Genomic DNA, 24,147 nt, shown 5'->3' with positions numbered 1-24,147 from the left:
TTTCCACAACCTCTTTGCAATGTGCTCAAATTTTGGATGCAGGTATAGATTAAAACTGTTGCCTATGTCAGAGCCCTCACAGGATAACTAGATCCTGAAACACCCTTACCACACTCTCACAGGTTTCTCCTTTCCTTAAGTCAATCAAGTTGAGAAAGTGAGATAGGGGAATGGTTTTCTTGGTTGGGAACTTTTTAAAGTGTGAGCTCTTGTATAGATGTACACCATCTAATCAGCTGGCAGCCTGCTGTTGAAACTTGGCTGTATGTTGGGTACCACTCAGGTATTTGTTACAAGCATGAACTTTGAATTCATGTGAATTGAATTCCATAGTTAGTTTCTTACAGTTTTTATGGCTGTGCAGGAATTCACAGTGCAGAGGGAGGTTTGGGTCATCTAACTCACTGTGTATAGGATAACTATGATGTCGACTACAACATTAAATTCTCCAAGGCAGGACAGGATGTCATTCATGGCCCGACTAACCATCTTACTAAGAGGCTACAGACTGTCCAGAGACAAGTTAAAGGATAAGAGTGTTGCTAAGCCACAAGTCAACCCGGTGACTGAAAAAGCTCATTTAATCAAGGATTGCTCATCAAATCGGACTTATTTTCTAGTGGTAATGCAATCTACCCAAAGGACTGACTGCTATCACCATAGAGCAAAATTAACTTCTTTATCTGGGGGTGATCATGTGGCTCAGCAGGAAGCCAATGTCCTAATGCCAACCCAGCTGTGGGAATTTCTGTGGACTTCCAGTGTTTATTGCTATTCATAGTGGCAGAAAAGTGTGTTGAGGTAGAATAAGCATCTAAAGTCTCTAGTTTCAGAGGCAGAGAATTAAGAACCTCGACCAAAACTGATTCCACTACCCAGGCAGCTGCCGGAGGCACATTTGTTAGCTCTTGAGCAAGCATGGCATTTCATTCATTGAGCTTAAATTACCTTACTTCTAAATTAATGTAGTTCATTCTGGAAGCTGAGTTTTGTTACACTTATATTAAAAAAAAAAAAAAAACCTAGTGAAATCACCCTAGAAACATGCTCACTCTTTTAGAAGAGTTTCACAAACAGGTAAATGATACTAACTTTGCAGTTAATTCTAATAATTTCATTTTTCATCTAATTTGCTGAATGAAATGCCACTTTAGGTTCCAGTCTGTTGTATGTAAAGCATTCTAAGAGTTAACATAAATATAGGTAAAAGTTTAACAATGGGAATAAAATTGCTGTTTTTGCAGTAAAGAATATTCAAAACTTCATGGTACTCAGCCCCATGGTACAAACTGTTTTCTACAAAAGGACGCTTATGAAATATAGATGTGTGTCAGTTCATTGTGACACACAGAACTAAGATGCATTTCATCCAAAACAACTGAGGTCTGTTTACCAAGAGAATCAAAACCCTGAGACTAACTATAGCTTGGGAGAGGAAAGAGAAATTAGGAGAGCAAGAGAGAATGAGAGAGAGAGAGAGAGAGAGAGAGAGAGAGAGAGAGAGAGAGAGAGAGAGAGAGAGTCAGGTTGGGAGGAGGGGGAAGGGAGGGGGAGAGAAGAGGTTATTTCCAACTAGAAAGCGCTGAAGTAGACAGGATGGATGTGTTGGCAGAGTGACTCTGAGTATGACTGGGTGTGTGCATAAGCCCTTGCTGCTGACACAGAATAAATTGATTTCCATATATGAGTCTCTCTGTGGTGTGTGGGTGTGTGCACGTGCACACATGTGTGTGTTTTGTGTTAGCTTCCCAGGGTTGAGATCAGAGATGCGTGCCACCCTGACCATCTTTTTTAATGTTATTTTTATGTTATTGCTGGACTTGCACTTACATATGAGAAATTATTTCTTTATTTTTTTCCTTGGGTTTTGCCTTTTGATTGCCTTGTTTTCTGTGGCTTTTTTTTTTTTTCTTTCACATGTATTTGTTCACCCTAGCCATTGGGCTGTAACAGAGCTCTAGGCTGTCCTGAGGCATGCTTATCTTTCAAAAGGTGGGAGGAGGATCATGTACAGGAGATGCTGGGAGACCTCACCTACATGTCTGGGCTGGCTTCAGACATGGTGATACCCAGAAGGAGCAGCTAAGGAAAGTTAGAGTCTGAGAGTATATTCCCTTAGTTCCTGAACCCCACAGAGCCTCATGGGGCAGGGTTCCCTGTCCAGGTTGCTGTGGATTCACCTGGGAAAGGGAGAGGGTTGGAACTGGTTTTGCCCACCAGCTATTCCCACAGGTTCTACGTTCCAGGGACCTTTCAGGGGGTCAGCAAGCATTGCTAGGAGTCATGTTCATTTTGAAGACTCCGGAAATTAATGATTCATCGTGGCCACATTCCCTCTAACTGAATGAGCATTTCAGTCCTCCGGTGCAAAAGCTGCTGCTTTGCTCTCTAACAACAGCACTTGTCAGGTCACTTGTAGCCACAGATGAAATCCTTCCTTTCCAAGCTCTTCACCAGCTGGGGCCGCTGTCTGAAAAGCAGCTTGCTGACTCCTATAGGGACAAGAATGCCACGAGCAGCGCGCGTGAACTGCACACACCAGACACCACAGTTTCCCTGGGTCCATGCACTGCGTGCATCCAACTTTCCTTGCGCAGATCCTTTTCGACCGCATCCTTTACTAGTGTATAATTCCTGGGTGCAGACTAGGTTTCAACTGTGTAGGAGCTTTCTAGAAAAAAAATTACAGTAGGTTGAATTTGAGCATCAAAAAAAAAAAAAAAAAAAACACAAGCATTCTCAAGGCCTAATTCTCACCTTAAGTATTTGATTGTGTCTTACTTCATTGAGAGAGACTATCACATTTTAGCCATGGCAATATTGGTTTTTTGTTTGTTTGTTTTGTTGTTTTTCCCCACTGTAACTCTTTTTTTTAACTTTAATTTTTATTAATTACAATTTATTCACTTTATATCCCCCCTGTAGCTCCCTCACCCATTTAACTATGCCCCTCCCCCAATCCACTGATAGGGGAGATCTTCCCTTCTTTTCTGATCCTAGTCTATCAGGTCTCATCAGGAGTGGCGGAATTGTCTTCCTCTGTGGCCTGGGAAGCCTGCTCCCCCCTCAAGGGGAGGTGATCAAGGAGCAGGCCAATCAGTTCATGTCAGAGACAGTCCCTGTTCCCATTACTATGGAACCCATTTGGACACTGAACTGCCATGGGCTACATCTGTGCAGAGGTTCTAAGTTATCTCCATGAATGGTCCTTGGTTTGATTATCAGTCTCAGAAAAGACCCTTGTGCCCAGATTTTTTGGTTCTGTTGCTCTCCTTGTGGATCTCTTGTCCTCTCCAGGTCTTACTATTTCCCCCTTCTTTCATAAGATTCCTTGCACTCTATCCAAAGGTTGGCCATAAGTCTCAGCATCTGCTTTGATACCCTTCAGGGTAGAGTCCTTCAGAGGCCCTCTGTGGGAGGCTCTTGCCCTGTTCCCTGTTCCCTGTTTTCTCCTTCTTCTGATGTCCATGCTCTTTGTCTTTCTGAATGGGGATTGAGCATTTTAGCCAGAGTCTTCCTTGTTGATTAGTTTCTTTAGGTGTACAGATTTTAGTAGGTTTATCCTATATTATAGGTCTAATATCCACTTATGAGTCAGTATATATCCTGTGTGTCTTTCTGCTTCTGGGATACCTCAATTGTGGTACATCTACACAATGGAATATTACTCAGCAATAATAAAAAAAAACAAAACAAACAAAAAAACAAGGAAATCATGCAGGTAAATTATGGGAACTGGAAAAGATCAACCTGAGCGATATTGGTTTTTTAGCTTCCAGTTGTGGATAGCATCATCCACATAACAGGGAAGGCAGACGCAAGCTGCGGTGACTTCCCGAGTGTGAGCTGACACTGAGTTCCTCCATTTCCTTGCTCAGTGAGTGCTGCTGTTTGAAGCAGAATTAGGTATTAGGAGAGGAAAAGTCTACATGGACATACTTGAAGTCCGCAAGAAAGAAAATGAAGGGCAGAATTGCAAAATGTGGGGTCCACTTCCAAGCCAGGTATGTAGGGACTTATTGAAAGGCAAAGGCAAGACAATAACAAAATCTAGCTGAACCTTTTTGTGTCACTCATCTGCCTTCGGAAAAAAAGGCTTGTCAGCTCATTTCCACTTGAAGAGTATCACACTGAAATAAGAAACTCTTTCTCTTTGTTTCTTTAAAGTGTGTTTTGCATCATGTACTTACACACATCAAATTCATTGTCTTAGTAGGATAATATGTTCTATACCACACATGCTAGATTAGCACATCCTATAGTCCAGGCGACTTGAGTGGCAAGTGTAAAAGCTACAGTTATGGGAAAACATTTGTTATAGAATAGATGCCTCTGGTGTGAGTGGAATGTTCTAAAGTGAGATGGTGCTGGTGGCACAATGCTGTAATTTTCCCAGGACGATGGGAATAGCTTATATATTATGACTTAATAGACTTGGTTTAGGTGTTTTGCAGAAGTATAGACACATGCACACATCTACATGGACAAATGCTCACACACATGCACACAAACATACACATGTGTTCATACATGCATGCACATATACACATGCACACAAGTGCATTAATACACACGAACTCATACATATGCACATATTCATGCACACATACACACTTGTACACAATACTTATAAGTAGACTTATGCACACACACATACATGCATTCACATGCACACATACATACCCACATGTCCTCATTCATACACACGTGCACACATGTACACATATGCTTACAAATGTACTCATACTTACGCACAAATGTACACACAAAAGAATAGCAATGTAAGTATGGGTGAGTTGCTGTACTGAGGATCAGCACTGGCGTCACATGGAATCTTACTGCCCCTCACAAACTTCTAGTCTTTTGAAGGTAAATGAATGAATGGGTGGCTGCCATGCTTGACTTCACTGCTATCTTACTTCTAATGAATTAAAAATGCTCTACTCTTGATGCATGTTAAATTACTGAAGCATCACTGAATACAGGAAGCCAGCATGGTCGACTTCAAACGCACTCTGGTTGTCCTGAGGACAGCCCATTTCTCTCGTACAAAGCTGAAACTCTCTGTTTACCTTTGCCCTGTTTCTTGCTGCCAAGAACCAGGTGCTGCTTCTACTTTCTTCCTCTGAAGAGTGTGTGGGGGTAGCAGCTTCACTCCTCGTAGCTGTGACCTTGATGAGAAGGAGCAGCAAAACCAAGACAGATGCAAGATTGCCATTCGCAAAAGTTCTAAATAGCCCAACTCCTGAGACCTGTGTTTATACCAGCCGCAGGCTATTTTAAAAATTAAATGACTTCTATTAAAATCTAGTAAACAGAAGAAGCTAACAGAGACAGTTCCATAACACTGCCTGTGCTCTGCATTTTCTATATCGTGAAATACTCTTACTATAACTCCATCCTCTACAGTGCACATACGTGGAGGCATTGTAGCTCAGGAAATAATACTCAGGTCAGAGGAATAGTGAGACTCAGGAGAGGAATGAGGCTTAACTTTTGCAGAGAGACTGCAAAGCAGAGGTTGATTTGAATTGCATCAGAGGGGGCTGGATGAGACATTTTTTTTTTTTTCAATGCAGTTTATTCAGGAACATTGAACAATCCTCGGACCCTGGGGAAAGCCAGCCCACAGCTTAAATAGCCTCTGGGTAGCCAACCCAGGCGTGCCACAGGGGCAATGCAGATAGGTCCACATACATGGAAGCAAGCTAGATCCTCGGCCTTAGCCAAATGTGGAGTTGTTCGTGAGAGAGAGCACTCACCATCGGGAAGGTGGAAGGCGGAAACCAGCTCCATCTTTAAGGCATAGCATTCCGCAGCTCTCAACAGTTCCCCCTTTTTGTTTTAGACACATCAGGCAAGAGTAGAGGTCTGATCTCTGATATTAGAAATAAATTGGGACTTTGTACAGATGTTCATTTAGGTGTCATCCACCCAAAGAGCATCAGACCCGTCCGATACATTTAAAAGAACATTCAGATAAGAATTATCTGAACCACATTGACAGCACAGATGTCAAGATATGAGCATCCCAGGTAAGGCAGTGAGCGCAGCAGGTGGCTTCCTGGACTTTCCATGCCTGAAGCTGACGATTGCACTTTTCTTGTGTGCACACATGTGGTGAAAGAGACTTTGTTTTTATTTGTACTTATCATTTCTTCTGAGTGCTGATGGTTTGGTTCTACTAATTCACTGGTCATTTCTGATCATGTGGACTGTGTTTTGGAAGCAACTGGTCTCAATTTATTTCTAGTAAACCACTCAATATCATTGGCAAGATCAGCACTTTCAACTTAATTGCCTTTATTGAAGGCATAAACCACAGTTCTATTTGGGATTTCTGCATTTGAAACCAGCTAAGGGAAAATGTACATGTACTTGCCACAACCTTGGCTGGATTTTATGAATGGTCTTAATTATCATTTTTGCACACATACATACATGTGGCTCTTTCTCTCTCCTTTCTCCTTTGTTATGAAGCACAATTGAAATATCAAAATGCTTTACCTACCATTTACTCATCATAACACTGTAGTGATGTTTTTATGAAGCAATAATATACATCCAGAGTGAATTAGCTATGGGGCTGATGGGTCATTTTCTCCACTAGGATGCCAGATTATTGTCACATAAAACAGTACAACAGGAATGTTATTGGCAATACCCAGTGTCCTTGGAATCCATTTTAACTGGAGTGTTTGAAAATAAGTTAAAAGTGAAAGCAATTATGTACCTGAAAAAGAATTGTGGAAAAAATGTTAAATCACTGGAAATGTGGGGTAATAAAGGTGAGTTAGGAAACTGAAGTGGATGTCTGCATTTCTCAACTTCCATAACTTTCTGGCCTCTCAGATCACTAGACACAGACAGACACTAGACACAGACACTAGACACAGAATCTTTAGAACTGTAGAGCCCATGCAGAAGATGAAATTGGTTCACTAACTTTAAGTACCTTTTACTAACATCTGCTCACATTCTATGACAAAAGCATGCATGTGTTATCTGTGCTTTGGATCAATTCCTGAGCAAATGGATCATAGCTGACTGCATGGCCCTATGTCCAATACAACACTTTCCATCAGCAGGAGCCACAAGTTCTTACAGAAGTGTCTTGTCTTTAGGTTTGAAGAACCCAAGGACCACACATTAAATATGGGGACATCCAACCTATAGCCTGGATTGATAAGACCTGACACATGATGAGCTGGGCACGACACCTTGCTCCCTCTGTAGCAATGCCTGAGTAGTGACTCCGGTCCCAAACCTATCAATGATTCAACAGGGCATGGATCCAGAAGAAAGCTTAGGCTTTTCAGTTTCTCTAGGAAGTGAGATGTGGGGATGTTTCCACCTACTTCCCTTTCTTAGTATACAACACTCCCCCCACAGATCACTTCAATAGGTGAGCTCTGAGAGAGACAGCGATCTCAGTCCTGAGGGACTCATGCACTTGTCAGCCTTCCTCCGGAACCAGAGATGCCTGATGATAGAGAGCCCGCAGGTGCCCCGCTAATGATGCTTCCTGGAAAGGGGCCTAAGGCTGTGCCTTCAGCATCTTGACTAAAGAAGTAAAAGCTCATTTGCATCAGTTTGAGTACATTTAGTAATAACCTCAGACTACCCCAAATGCATCAGTGTCCCCTTAAGGAAAAGAAATTAAAAGCATTTACCCTTGTAGAAATTTTACCAAGAGTAAGCCCAGTTTTGAGTTCTCTGCTTCTCTCTGCGTGTATCATCTTTCATCTCCATCTTCCTGTAGTTTGAGTTTGAATCTGTGCCTGCCTGAATGTTGTGTAGCATTGTGGAGAGAACCATTGGCTTGACCTTTGTTGTTCCTTTCATTCCTCAGCCATGTCTCCATATTGATGGAAACATCTTCCATCCTGCCTCAAACAAACTTGGCCATGCAACTATTTTGGTCAATGCACTGAGAGCCAACGTGGGGCAAATACCAATGCTGGGATGAGACTCCAAGCACTGAGACTGGAGCCCACTCTGGCAGTGTTTCCATCACAGTCCTAATCCACTGTCCTACAGGCCAAGTCTGAGCATGGCAGACATATGGAGATCACAAGAACTCAGACTCAGAGTCCTGGCTAGTTCTGTGTCCACTTGACACAGGCTAAAGACATCTAAGAGAAAGAAACCTCAATTAAGAAAATGCCTCCATAAGGTCAGGCTGTAGGCAAGGAAGAGCCCAGCACATTGTGGGTAAGGCCATGTTTGGTTTTGTGGTCCTGGGTGCTATAAGAAAGCATGCTGAGCAAGCCATGGGGATCAAGCCAGTCAGCAGCATTTGCTATAGCCTCTACATCAGCTCCTGCCTCCAGATTCCTGCCCTGTTTGAATTCTTGTCCTGACTTCCTTCGGTGATGAACTGTGAGGTGGAAATGTGAGTCAAATAAACCTTCCTCTCCCCAGTTGCATTGCCATGATGTTTCATCAGAGTAATGGAAACCCTAGCTAAGACACTCAGTCACAGCTTGCTGAAGCACACACACATGAATTCAGTGTGCAGCTATGTAATCTCTGTGGTAGTTTGAATACAGCATCACCACAGCAAACTAGCTCCTGTAATTAATAGAAACATAAAGCAGGATTTGGGCAGGCAGCTGTTTAAACCAGTTGATGAACTTTAGTTCCCAGCTATCCCTTTCTGGAAATGCCCATCAAGAAAACAGCAAAGCATGATTCTTAACGAACAAATACTATTTTCAAATCCAGCTCCAGGAAGCATGTGGCAGAGGTTCATTTTAACTTGTAGATAGTGTTGAAATTAATCTTCATACTTTTATTTATGTTCCTACATGTTCTTTAAAAATGTTTTTATTTGTCTAATATTCACTAACTAGTGAGTGAATATATATACCCTGTGTGTGTTTCTGCTTCTGGGATAGCTCACTCAGGATGATCTTTTCCAGTTCCCACCATTTACCTGCAAATTACATGATTTCCTTGTTTTTTATTGCTGAGTAACATTCCATTGTGTAGACGTACCACATTTCTGTACCCATTCCTCTGTTGAGGGGCATCTGGGTTGTTTTCAGCTTCTGGTTATTACTACAAACATTGTTGAGCAAATGTCTTTATTGTATACTTAAGCATCTTTTGGATATATGCCTAGGATAAACCTATTAAAATCTGTACACCTAAAGAAACTAATCAAGAAGGAAGACTCTGGTTAAAATGTTCAATCCCCATTCAGAAAGGCAAAGAGCATGGACATCAGAAGAAGGAGAAAACAGGGAAGAGGACAGGAGCCTACTACAGAGGGCCTCTGAAGTACTCTACCCTGCAGGGTATCAAAGCAGATGCTGAGACTTATGGTCAACCTTTGGGCAGAATGCAGGGAATCTTATGAAAGAAGTGAGAAATAGTAAGACCTAGAGGGGGCAGGAGCTCTACAAGGAGAGCAACAGAACCAAAAAATCTGGGCACAAGGGTCTTTTCTGAGACTGATACTCCAACCAAGAACCATTCATGGAGATAACTTAGAACCTCTGCACAGATGTAGCCCATGGCAGTTCAGTGTCCAATTAGGTTCCATAGTAATGGGAACAAGGACTGTCTCTGACATGAACTGATTGGCCTGTTCCTTGATCACCTCTCCTTGAGGGGGAAGCAGGCTTCCCAGGCCACAGAGGAAGACAATACAGCCACTCCTGATGAGACCTGATGGACTAGGATCAGAAAGAAGGAGAGGAGGACCTCCCCTATCAGTGAAGCTGGGGAGGGGCATGGGTGGAGAAGGGAGAGGGAGAATGTGATTGGGAGGGGATAGGGAGGGGACTACGGGGTGTACAAAGTGAATAGTGTAATTAATAAAACATTAAAATTAAAAATGTTTTTGTTATTATCATTTATTACAATTTATTCAATTTGTATCCCAGCTGTGGCCATCTCCCTCATCTCCTCCCAATCCAGATCTCCCTCCCTCTTCTCCTCCTATGCTCCTCCCCTATTCCACTAATAGGGGAGGTTCTCCTCCCCTTTTATTTTACCCTAGCCTATCAGGTCTCATCAGGACCAGTTACATTGTCTTCCTCTGTGGCCTGGCAAGGCTACATCCCCCAGGGGGTGGTGATCAGAGGGCCTGCTACTGAGTTCATGCCAGAGAAAGGCTCTGCTCCCCTTACTAGGGAGGTTCTGTTCCCCTTACTAGGGACTCCACTTGGAGACTGATTCTATGGGCTACATCTGAGCTGGAGTTTTAGGTCCTCTCCATGCAATGTCCTAGGTTGGGGTATCATTCTCTTCAGGGCCCCCAGGGCTCAGTTTTTATGGCTCGGTTGGTCCAAATAAAGATGAAATACCATCAGTAATTCTCATGAACATATCACCTAAACACACATTTTTATCATACACCAATTGCTGTGCATGTCTTAAAGGTTAGGAGAAATTTTAACAGAAGCTTTGCACTTGACAATCAAACACTTATATTCAGAATCAACACTGGAATGGAATGGATAGAATGGAATTATCACATCACTTTTTTAAATATCAGAGACATAATTATTCACTCAGGAGTCAGGAACCTCAATCTTCCTAAATTCAAATTTTATTGTTTTATAGTGTGATAGAAAATACATAAAAACAGAAATGATGTTTGATATTTCAGTTTGGAATTATTTCATATTCACACAAAAAACTTTCTTGAATTGAGTTCTGTTAGATTGCTTTGGCAGGATGGATTTGTGTCTTTTTGATGTTTTAAGAGACCAAGACCTACAGTCATTTTAGATGCAGTAATGAATTGTCTTATGTTATAATTTACAAGTACCTTGGTTCTTGTAATTCTGTGGCATGAAGCTGTCAACTCTTACATGCCCAACAAATAGAAAACAATATATTTTTGTTTTCCTTTGTGCTAAAGATGTATGAATGTGATTCCCATGAAAGAGTCAATTATTTCCAACAAAGTTTTTCCACAACTAACGAATCAGATTGCAGCAAGAACTTTCTCCTTCCTTTAATCTTTTCTGAAAACACTCACTGACTCAGAAGTGATTAATGCGGTTGATCCAAACCCATTCTCAGATTGAATTTACGGGTGTTTCTTGTCCATTTCTGAGTAACTGGCCTCAATGACAATAGGGTTCTCATCTGCACCAGTCATATGTGAGTATTTTATTTTCCCTTTGATTCCTGTAGGCTGAAACACAGAAGTGTATAACATATCCCATCTATACCATAAAGAAAATTGTAAGTAGGAAATTATGTTTAAACATAATGTATAAGACTTTTTATATTGCCAATTGTTAAATTTCCAATTACCTTGTACTTAGTCAAAACAAATATAGTAAATCCTTTGCTTACTTTTCATTCATTCATTCATTCTTTGAGTTAGTCACCCACTTATTAGCTTCAAAGGCAATAGGAACTATGAACTTGAAATATGACTGGACTTGACACATTTTTTGCTGGTTATTTCTTTTCTAACCTAATATTGGGCTATGAATTTGAAACTGCTAGATACTATTGTCTTTTTCAATAGAAACAACAGTATATACTTTATCACATGAATGAACAATATGCCACAGGGTTACGGTATGGGGAGTGGGCTACATGTTATGTTTCCATGGGTAGGCCACAAACTTATGGTGACCCAAGAAGGCAACACTGCAGTAAGTGGGCAGCAGGTCTCCCATGCCTGGGTGAGCAACAAGCCTATTGTTGTGAACAGGACACAGGCTTGCAGTACCAAGATTGGGCGCCCAGCCCACAATGCCATGAATGGACCCCTCTACTCTGTCTTCTTTAATTTGTTATTTTGAGGATATTAATTTCTCTGACTCTAATTTCTTTTCTTAGGGCATGCAAGATAGCTCTTGGGTAAAAATGTTTACTCCCAATAACTGTCGCTGTCATGGCTCCACAACTTTGGATCCCTGTGTCTCAGAGATACTACTTTTAGCACTGTTAAGTGGACTATGCTTTAAGGATTATTTAATTACCGTATCAGGCTTCATCATTTCAGGGACACATTAAGTTCACTCCCCTGTTGTAATCACTGAGATTATGCTTTCCAAGCTCAGACTCCATAGCAAAGCTGTGTCCTCGGTTCATCCTTGTCTTTCTTTGCCTCATCATTTCCGCTTTCTTTATCAAGTATGTTTTCATTATCTTTTTGTTGAGTTTGGCATCTTCCATGGTATTTTCTTTAACTGCTTTCAAGATGAAACATGAACATGTGATGGCCTCAGATAACCATTTTCACTTTCTGATCATGAAAATTAATTCTTTAATCTGCAGAAAGTATGTCTGTGTTTTTCTTTTTATTCTTTTGTCTTGTCTTTTTTTTTTTTTTTTTTTTCTTGAGACAGGGTTTCTCTGTGTAGCTTTGGGCAGTCCTGGACTCGCTTTGTAGATCAGGCCAGCCTGGAACTCACAGAGATCCTGCCTCTGCCTTCTTGAGAGCTGTGTTTACAGGTATGCTCCACTGTGCTGGCTCTGTTGATTCTTTAATGACAGAATCTCATTGTGTAACCCATATTAGCCTCACACTCTTTGTGGACTTTCTACCTAAATTTCCCTACTGCTGTGATCCAAGTGCATCTTTCTCCTCATAACTAGACTCTACTCCCCATCACACTTATAGGTCTGATATGTATTGCATGTGTTCTGAAGTACAGTCAAGATATAAAGTACACAGACAGTCTAGCACCAAAAGCTTGAAGTGTCTAGAGCACGTGTCTATCACAACCCCAATCTTAAGAAGTTATTCTGCTGGGAAACAGTGAAAGATAAATCTACTGAAGAACTATCCACAAGATATTATTAATATAAAAAGATAGCAACAGCTAAATCGCTGCTCTTCACCTCAGCAGAACAACCCCTACCCAACTCAGCTGAGGAACCCCACTAGACTCAACCACTACATTATTTCCAACAGACCCAGCTGATAAGGCACATTTTTTCTAAACTGTTTTCCAACTTTCAAAAAAAAAAAAGACACATTTTGTGTAGTTGGTTTTTGACTATGCTGATCCAAAATGTTGAAAGTAATTCTTTCTTTGTTAACCTTGTAAATTGTAAGATCAGTTAAGAGCTCCTTTAAGGCTTTGATCCTTTAAGACAAAATGCCTGGTTTCGCTGGGTTCAGTCAGTTATTTGTTGTTATTTCTGTTACACAGGATGCTGTTTTGTCTGCCTCTGAGGCTGCCTTGAGACTTATAAACATTCTCCCAAATTCTGTTCAGTAGCCATTTTGCATGCCAATCAGCTGTATTGATTTCCATAGTGAGTGCAGAATTTGCTGTCAGTGGTGCTTCTTGAGTGGGGCCCAGTTCAGCTGTCTATCACCGATCTTTTCAAAGCCATTGGGCCACAGGAGAACTGAATTATGGCATTTTAAAGTATTTTATCTGCTTTCTTATTTTGTTAAAAATTTTTATCCAGCTAAGTGGTACTTTCATGTAAATGTGAAAATGAAATTTTAAAAAGGTAATGTAAAATATGCGTGGCAAATGCATACTTTTAAGTGAGGGCTTTCAGTGAGATCTGAAATGGGTTCTTACACGACAGCACCTGCTCTGTGAAGCTAGGTGCAGAAGTTTAAAAATATCCACACACCATTTAAAGGGACAAGCTTGGAACCTAGTATGTGATTTTTTTTTCCTATTAATGTAAGCATGATTGAACTTTACACTATCTGATGGGAATCAGGATAATTTTCTAGTTGGCGAAGGTTTACTTGTATTTCTGGGAGACAGATTAAACAACGCCATGAAAAAACTTCTCTAATGGATGCTATAGGTCCAGGAGCTGAAGTTCTGGGTTGCTCCTCTGTTCACCTTCCCCATGACCACAGACAAGAATTTTTGACATTTACTAACTCACTCCTTCTTGGTTACATTCATAACCAAGTCCACGTCAAAGGAATCATTTTTAAATTTATTTGTTTCTTTATTTATTTATTACAATGTACTCAGACTGTGGCCCCCTCGCTCATCTCCTCCTAATCCCACCCACCCTCCCTCTTCTCCCCTTCTGCCCCTCCTCTAGTCCACTGATAGGGGAGGTCTTCCTCCTCTTCTATCTGACTAGCCTATCAGGTCTCATCAGGGCTGGCTGCATCATCTTCCTCTGTAGCCTGGTAAGGCTGCACCCACCAGAGGAATGTGATCAAAGAGCCAGCCACTGAGTTCATGTCAAAGACAACCCCTGCTCCCTTACTAGGGAACACTTTTGGAAACTGAGCAGACTATGGGCTTCTTCTGAGCAGGAAGTCTAGGTCCTCTCCATGCATGGCCCACCAGGGTATTGAAGGAAATTCTGAGTCTCAGAGTCATACTTTGGGCAGAGTGCAGTAAACCTTACAGAAGAAGAGGGAGATAGAAAGACCTAGAAGGGACAAAACTTCTCAAGGAGAACAACAAAGTCCCTCCCCCACACCCTCCAAAAAAATACCTGGGCCCAGGGCATTTTGCAAAGACCAATACTCAAAGGAATCTTTTAAAGCTGTATTTATTTTCTCGAAACAAGGGTCCGAGTCTACAGTTGAACACACTGGTGTATAATCTGTGATGGGCTGAATCTCCTGCCTCATTTGTCCTCATAGCACTCAAAGAGTCCATTTCTCCATATTCCCTGGGGTGCACACATTCAGTGTGATGCCCATGTTTCCGTTGGAGCCACTCTGCTTTTTTGCTGTCTCCATACAGTGCCTTCAGTATGCTCCCAGGCCTTTACAAAGACCCAGGCTAAACTAGCTTCAACCCAGGGTCAGAAGATTGTTCAAGGTTCCTGAATAAACTGAATTGAGAAGAACAAACAAACAAACAAACAAACAAACAAAAAAGATCAGAAAGAAGGAGAGGAGGACCTCCCCTATCAGTGGACTTGGGGAGAGGCATGCATGCAGAAAGGGGGGGAGGGTGGGACCGGGAGGGGAGGAGGGAGGGGCTTATGGGGGGGATACAAAAGGAATAAAGTGTAATTAATAAAAGTTAAATAAAAAATTTAAAAAAAAGAGAGCATCTTGTCTCCTAGGTTCGATTCTAAATTTTCACTCACTCAACAGTCACAGAACAATTCTCATTAGGACTGCTTGCATCCTCTTCCTTTGTGGCCTGGCAATGCTCCCTTGCCCCCACCAGGGGGAGGTGATCAAAGAGTGGGCAACAGAGTCCATGTCAGAGATAGCACATGCTCCCCTTACTAGGGAACCCACGTAGAGACTGAGCTGCCTGTTGGCTACATCTGAGCAGGGGTCTAAGTCCTCTTCATACATGGCCATTGGTTAGTGCATGGGTCTCTGCTGGCTCCCATGGGCTCCCAGTTTTGTTGTCTCAGTTGGTCTTCTTATGGAGCTCCTGTCCACTCTGGTTCCTTCTATGCCCCCACTCTTTCGTGGGGGGGGGGAGGGCTCTCCCTTTCTGAGAAATAGGGGAGAGGATGAGGGATGGTGTTGGGACCGGGAGGAGATGAGGGAGAGGGCTACAATCTGGATGTAAAGTGAATAAATTATAAAAAATAAATTTTAATTTTAATAAAGAGTCACAGAACAACAAAACATGGTATGACACAACTGCCTGCCTACTGCCATATGACATGTGTGTCACCAGACTCTTTTTTGGGTCTTTGGTTTTGGAAAGGATGTCTGCCTTGATACATGGCTTTGTCAGAATAGAGTCATTTGTGGTGCTTTTACATTGCTCAAATAACTATGGCAGTGATATAGCTTGACATTTCACTTGACTGGAGAGGAAAGCAGACACTTAAAATCTATAAACCGTGTAAGAGCTTTCTGCTTCACCACAGTCAGGAGCCGGCACTGAAGCCCATACATGTTCCATCGGCTCTGGCAGAAGGCTGGAAGATGCTGATCCAGAAGCCAAGTGTTATTCCCCATCCCTCTTACTCTCAAGAGTGAGGCTATTCTAAGGTAATGTCCTTGTTTAAGAGTCATTTAAAATCTAGTCCCTGCAGGGAGTAGAAGTCACACTCTTTGGTGCACATGTGAGATTTATTACTCTTGCTAATGGCTGTACTCCAGTTCACACAGGCAGGACTTCTGCAGTCACATTGAGCAGCCGTGGCTTCTGCCTTCTCTGCCTCCTTCCCAGCTGACCAGCTAGATTATGTCTGGAGGCATCGTCTCTTACCCAATCCTATTCTCCTTTGAGAATCTGTCTCTCCCGTCTGTTGTCCAGTTATCAGTATATTATTTTGATTGTCATCTTTGCTAAAGACTTCATTATACACACACACACACACACACACACGTCTTCCTTACTTTGTCATCAGTTCAATATGCTTTACACAATGCTAATAAATCTATCAGAATTTTACAAATCTCACATGTATGGCATATTTAAGCATTTTGCAATTTCCTAATTAATAGTGGATGTTTGTGAAAAAATTCTGTTTGATGAAAACCTTCTGAATATTTACAGAGGGCAGAGGTCCATAGAATAAACAGGGCTCTCCTCAGGACATAGCAACTTTGAAGGAATACTTATATTTCCCTGCTCAATTATGTCCAGAAAAATGATAAAGAATTCTCATTTATCTGAAGGCCCTTGATATTAGGAGCCTATTAATAAAGCTTTGTCATCCACACAGCTTAGCCTGGTGACATAAACAGTGTGTAACTGGCCCCAGGGAATTTTACAGTAGTTATTGAAATTTATAGAGGGACACAAATACACCAGCTGTTCACAGTGGCAGAGACCATTTTATTTTAGTGTACATTTCTAAAGCACTTCTATAAAGTATATGTTGAGTTGAAAGCAATACCATAGGTGAAAAAAGTATACCACTAACTACCCTGGTTGTTGATCATCAGTCACTTCTGAAAAAGAAGTGTGTCAAAATTTATTTCTATTAAAGCCAATTGTAAATCCTGAAAAAAATTATTTTCTTTACAGTAAAAATAATTTTATTTTATATTGAAAGTGAGTTTTCTGAGACTGATCTCAGGCTCTCAGTCCCCTGGCCTTATCCTCCAAGGTGTGTGGACTGCAGGCGGGCATCACTATGCTCAATGAGTGCCACTGATGAGCACTGTCTTTTTCATTTAATCACAGGCTTATGAATACACAGCAGTCATACAGAAACATAAAGGCTGCACTACCCATTCAAGAATCACAAATCCATGGACTACATCTGTGCAGGGGTTCTAGGTTATCTCCATGCATGGTACTTGGTTGGAGTATGAGTCTCTGGAAAGACCCCTGTGTTCACATTTTCTGGTTCTGTTGCTCTCCTTGTGAAGTTCCTGTCCTCTCCAGATCTTACCATTTTCCACTTCTTACATAAGATTACCTGCACTTAGTGGGTTCCATAGTAATGGGAAGAGGGACTGCCTCTGACATAATCTGATTGGTCTGTTCTTTGATCACCTCCCCCTGAGGGGAGAGCAGCCTTACCAGGCCATAGAAGATGACGATGCAACCATTCCTGATGAGATCTGATAGACTAAGATCAGAAGGAAGGAGAGGAGGACCTCCCCTATCAGTGGACTTGGAAGGGGGAGGGAGGGTGGGACCGGGAGGGGAGGAAGGAGAGGCTTATGGGGGGATACAAAGTGAATAAACTGTAGTTAATAAAATAAAATAAATAAATTAATTAGTAAAAATTAAAGAAAAGAATCACAAATCTGTATATTTCATAATTAGTTGTGAACTAATGCAATTTTTCATGAACTATTCTTTAGTTATGTAAAAAAACCCTGTCTCGAAAATAGAGTACAGGGAATCTTATGGAAGAAGTGGGAGATAATAAGACCTGGAGAGTTCAGGAGCTCCACAAAGACAGTGACAGATCCTAAAAGCCTGGGCACAGGGGTCTTTGCTGAAACTGATACTCCAGCCAAGGACCACTCATGGAGATGGCCTGGAACCTCTGCACAGAGGTAGCCCATGGCAGTTCAGTATCTAAGTGGTCTCCATAGTAATGGGAACAGGGACTGTCACTGATATGAACTGATTGGCCTGCTCTTTGATCACCTCCCCCTGAGGGGGGGAACAGCTTTACCAGGCCACAGAAGAGGACAAAGCAGCCACTCCTGATGACACCTGGTAGACTAGGGTCAGAGGGAAGGGGAGGAAAACCTCCCTTTTCAGTGGACTGGGAGAGGGACAAAGGTGGGAAAGAGGGAGGGTGGGATTGGGAGGGGAGGAGGGAGGTACGAGGGGGGATACAAAGTGAATAAACTGTAATTAATAAAAATAATAATAATTAAAAATAATAATAATCCAAAAAATCTAATATAATTAAAAAGAAAGTATAGCTCATGTATTCACATTAGCATTCGTGTATTTTCTCTACCTAGAGAAGTGAAATTTCATTATTCAATGTGAAAAGCCTTCTCACATTCATCAAAAAACAAAAACTCCAGTGGATTAGCTTTGTGTATTGGAAATAAACATCTTTGTTATTTCTCTTCTGATGTCATGTGATTCGTTTTGTTTTTTGTATCAGTACTGAAATTTTCCTATATTAGATATTTGCATTTCTTTTACACATTGCTGTGGTTTATAAGCATATACCCCTTCTGTGTATTTGTTTCAAGGATCTGAGCTCAATTGATCCTTACAATGGCCATCTACCTGGTCTTCTGAGGGCTCTTGTTTGAATGGGGTTAGCTCAGTATCTGGTAGCAGGAGTGCTGAATAATCTACATGCCAACTGTGACAGTGGCACTGAGAAACATGGGTCAAGGAGAAATAGGTCCTTCAAACCACAGTACACTTCCTTGCCTTAAAATCCCTTGGATGCAGATTATTCAAAGAAAACCCCAAGGTCAGGAATAGGCTGCAGGATGAGACATTGTATTGGGGGAGGACTGAGACCCCAAATATATCTATACAAGCTAACGCCACTGAGCTAGGTTGCACATTTGAACTAGATGGTAAAACCCTACCGATGAAGACACCGCAGTCCTCAGTCGTGGGGCATGAGGAAATCAAGCCAAAAGCAGACTGGGAGTGCCTGCCCTGCTGACCGACCTTCGGAGTGCCAGAAGGTGTCTGGAAGAATTTTAAAGGGTTGTTCAACGGTCTTATTCAGCTGTGGACTCTGTGCAACTCTAACTGGCCAGGCACTGTGAGCCACCTGGTGCAGTAGCGGCGAGTCTTGGGGGGTGGGGCACAGACTGCTTTCTGGTTAGAGTTTGTGCTCACTACACGCTAGAGATCTAGTCGTGGCTGTTTCAGGAATAACTCATCAAAAACCCATAGCTGCAGAGGTCATCCGCCATTATGGGGAAGTTGCTGCTTTTGTTCCTAAGTGGTCATGATGGACCCATCAACTTTTCTTATAAAATAACTATGTTTATGCCCATAGATTAGTGCTGCTATCAGCTTTGGTCAGAGAATTATTTTTTTTTTTTTTTTTTTCAGTTGTCAATAATAACTGCAGACACCCAACTGGTCAGATTCCTAGGAGTAAATAATTGTTGAAAGCCAAACCATAAAAGAGAGATCTACATTACCCCTCCACCGCTCAGGGAACATTAGGGAAGAGGAGGAGAAAATAATGTGAGTGGTATAGGCAGATGGTTTCCAGGCATGGCCTGGCTGTTGCACTCTTGAATTCACAGTAGCTGTGATTACCTGTGCAAAACACGTAAAGGATTGGCCTTGTCAACACCATGTCCCGCAAGTGAGAGGCCCTCATGGAGCACTACCTTTCTCTGAGGATTTTTATACAGTTCATAACAGAGTGGAGGGGCTGGAGAGATGGCTGAGGTTAAGAACATTGGCTGTTCTTTTAAAGGTCCTGAGTTCAGTTCCCAGCAACCACGTGGTGGCTCATAACCGTCTATAGTGAGATCTGGTGCCCTCTTCTGGAGTGTAGGCACACATATAGGCAGGACCTTGCATAAATAATAAATAAATAAATCTTTAAAACAACAGAGGGGACAGAGATTGCTGAAGGGAAACTAGTAACTAGTGTGGAAAGGAAGGCAGATAGTGCTGAAAGAAATTCAAGGGTCATAGAGTGGGTATCATGGACATGCCTCATCTAAATATATGAAAATGTCTAATAAATCCAATAGTGTGTATATTTAGTATATGCTTCTACAGACATGTTAAAAATTAAAAGAAAAACAGAATTTTGATTAGAATGTAAACATTCTGGTTATTTGGGCTACAATTCAGTACTTTGAGCAAGGAGATAAAATGCTGAAGTTAGAGACTGTTAGGAAGTTTTGAAGGTTTAGACCCTGACTGTTCTTTTTATGTTTTTGTTTTGTGACAAGGTCATTACTCACAACGCAGGCTACCCTGGAACTCATGTTCCTCCTGCTTTGTACCCTCAGTGACCGCGCTACCCAAATGAGCCCCCACGGCAAGTCAATCATATTTCCCTTCTCTGACCTTGCACAATGTTCTTCTTACAGCAATGGAGCCCTTCTGTCCTCCTAGGCTGACCCTTCCTGCTATAGTGGGCTCCCTCATCACAGTGCCCTGTTGTCTGGCTTCTCTCAGACTTATAGATGCAAGTTCTACTCACAGATATAGACTGGAGAGTCAGCAGTGTTCTACGGTAGCAGGACTACTTTTCCTCATTAGCAATGTGCCTTCTGCAGGCACAGCTTGCCATTGATTGCATTGGAAATTTCCTAAGTCTTGACCTATTACCTTTGAGAAGCAATGGACCTCCATGCCTGCTTCCTCCATCATTATCCTCATGCTAGTGTGTTTTCAAAAGCATCTTATACTATCCAGTTACTCTCAGTCAGACATTCATTTCCTGCAAGAAGCTTGAAACCAGGCAGTCTTAGAGGCAGGCTGGTGTCACTTAGAGATCAAAAACAAAACAACAAACAAACAAACAAACAAACACCTCATTAGCCTGTGGCACAGGACATGAGATGAAGAGAGGTGATTGGGTGGACTAATGTAATCAAACACAGTTATGAAATATTTTTAATGGGGGCTCTATAATCCTTCTCTAGTCACACAGGGATTGAAATGCATTCCTAACTTTACCTATGTGACTTCTGTTAATATTTTATCACTACACATTAAGAAAATATTTATATGTAATAGTTTTCCCACTCTTTTTTCCTTATTTTTATTTATATGTTACAATTTATTCACTTTGTATCCCAGGTGTGGCCCCCTCCCTCATCCCCTCCCAATTCTACCCTCCTTCCACTCTCTCCTTCCATGCCCCATCCCCTAGTCCACGGATAGGAGTGGTCCCCTTCCCTCTGACCATAGTCAGATTGGCTGCATTGTCTTCCTCTGTGGCCTGGTAAGGCTGCCCCACACAGGAGGAAGTGATCAAAGAGGCAGCCATTGAGCTCATGCCAGAGACAGTCTCTGTTCCCCTTACAAAGGAACCCACTTGGAGACTGGCTGCCATGGGCTACATCTGTGCAGGCGTTCTAGGTTATCTCCATGCATGGTCTTTGGTTGGAGTATCTGTCTCAGAAAAGACCCCTGTGACCAGATTTTTGGTTCTGTTGCTCTCCTTGTGGAGCTCCTGTCCCTTCCAGGTCTTTTTATCTCCCTCTTCTTCCATAAGATTCCCTGCATTCTGCCCAAAGTTTGGCTATGAGTCTCAGCATCTGCTTCCATACCTTGCTGTGTGGAGCCTTTCAGAGGCCCTCTTGAGGCACTGAATTACAAGTTATCATATGTGACGCCTCAACACCTTGCCTTAAACCATCTCCCATATGTTAAAGCTCACAAAAGCAAAACCACCTTAGAATCTGCCTTTATTCTGACCCTTCTTGGTGCTCATCCATGCTACGTTAAAGGCCCCAGTTCCTTTAAAACAAGTGTCTGCAGACAGCATTCCGTATGTGAACCAGCTGCTTGCTGATAAATTCCTGGTTTTCACTGACTTAAAATGTTCTATTTTGGCTTAATCAGTTGATACAACTTCTAAAGGAATGAATTAATTACAAGTTGGCAGGTTTCCTCTAGGATTCGCATTTATTTTTATATTGATTTAGGTGGTAAATATTCAGGTACCTGCCCTCCCTCACCTTGGTGCCATGGTTCTGCAGCGTTATCTTTTACTGTTCACGTGACTTTTTTTTTCTTACAGTCTGGCTATAGCATATTTCGTTAATATTAATGTTTTACTTTCATTTATGTATTTCTGCATGTAATGTATACATGTATGCCTTCATCTCCTCTGTGTGAGTGTGTTTGTTTGGGCTATGCCATACTTTTCTATAGCTCTCTCCAACTTAGACTCAGGGTCTGGCCCTGAACCAGGGGCTCACCATTTCCTTACGCTAACGTGACTGGCCAGTAAGTCAAGGCTTACTGTCCTTCAACCTCCAACCTCCTGAGTGCTGGGGTACAGCAGATGCCTCCTTGCTCCTCCTAGCTTCTTATAGGAACGCAGGTAACCAACTTCAAGACCTCATGCCTGACTGACAGACACTTTACTCACCAAGGCACATCCTGAACCTCAGGATTTGGGATTTTATATGCAGCTTGCCTCTAGAAGCTGAAAATTCCTATCATTCTCAAACTTGGTAAGATGTTGTAATATAACTTCTATTGATAAACTTTGATGTTCAAGTCAGCTAAAAATCAGATTTCAAGAGCAAAGAGGCTCCCACTTATGTCCTCTAAAACCTTCTGTTTGGGGTCAGGCTGAGAATGGAGAGAGGGAAAAACAGTCAGTAGCTAAGAGTATTAAAAACATTTCAGAAGGACATCTAGAAGGAAAGCCATCCTCAGCAGATACTGGTATCATTGTTTTATCCTATGTCCTAAAAATGCCTTCCTGAACACAGGAAGTGGGAAGATCATTCTGCCTAACAGGAAAGTTCAGTCAGGGCCACAGCTGTCTGCCTCAGTTTCCCTGGTTGAGTTCTGCTGGATATTTGTAAGTCCCTGATCTGAAAGCGCTCCCTTTGTCTGAATGGTCAGCCCAGCTGCTCAGGCTTCAGTACTGAATCTTTTAATAGGTCAGTTTTATGCTGTCGCGCTATGTGGTGCTTCTTCATCTGTTCTTGCTACTTGTTCTTCTGTTCTTGCTTGTTGTGTACTAACTAACTCACTCAAAACCTAAGCCACAGCTGTGGTAGACTAGTCTCCGGGCCATGCAGAACATATATAGAAGAAGAGATTGTTGAAGACTTTCACCTTGTTTCAAGAATTTCTCCTTCTGAGATGCCAGTTGCTACAATAAAACCTTAGCTGTGGACACATGGTTCCTCAATGCTCCCAGCTCAAACTTTAGCACCATTGCTACATTTTTTTCAAACAGGTGTTAGTAAAGTTGCCTTCAATAAATCAACTCCACTGACACTTGTTTAACTATTAAATTCATACTGTATTAATTATAATATCTATGTTTTTGCCTGGCATTTCAATTTTGTTATTTATTTTTTAACTTTAAAAATATTAATATTTAGCCCAATACAGTGGTGCATGCCTATAATCCCAGCATTCAGGGAGGCAGAGGCAGTTGAATCTCTGTGAGTTTGAAGCCAGCAAGGTGTACAAATCCTTGAACAGCCAAGGATACACTGAGAAAACCTGTCTCAAAAATAAAAAGCCAAAAATCTATGAGTATTTTAAAAGTTTGTGTGGGCATTTCATCTGTACATATGTCTGTGTACCACATGCATGCATTGCTTGAAGAGACCAGAATAACTAATTGGCTGCCATGGACCTGAAGTTCCAGATGGCTGGGGCCTGCCATGTGGGTGCTGGGAACAAATCCTCGGTACTCTGGAATAGCAAACTGCATCATCTTTCTAGCTCTAGAGTCAATTTTGTTATTTCTTAAACTTTTATCCAGTCCTAAAAAATAATATATATTTTTAACATTTATTGTGAGCCACCTTCTCCTAACTTCATGACTATAGTAGTAATAAGACTTAGAAACCCTACTTTTTTCATTGTAATATGTGGAACATCTTGGGATGACTCTGAATGGGGATTAAGTATTTCTATTTCTTCATATGTTGTGTGGTTTGAATTTTGTTCTTTATGGCACGAGAGACACATTGTAGACTTATTGTGCCATGTGCTTATGAAAGACACAGATCTCATTTATCTGTAAATAACTACTTTAAATTGCAAAAGCCTGCCTGAAAGCACTTGTGCTGGAGGACAGATAAAATGTTATTTGTTTTTTGTGATCTGAGAATGCATTTGTTTGCACACAAAAAATATCAGTTACTTCATAGCTATTCATCTTACAACTTCACAACTT

The sequence above is a fragment of the Meriones unguiculatus genome, chromosome 4, assembly GCF_030254825.1.
Source record: "Meriones unguiculatus strain TT.TT164.6M chromosome 4, Bangor_MerUng_6.1, whole genome shotgun sequence".
NCBI lineage: Eukaryota > Metazoa > Chordata > Mammalia > Rodentia > Muridae > Meriones > Meriones unguiculatus.
The sequence above is the reverse complement of the archived record's forward strand: the minus strand, read 5'-3'. Positions refer to the sequence as shown.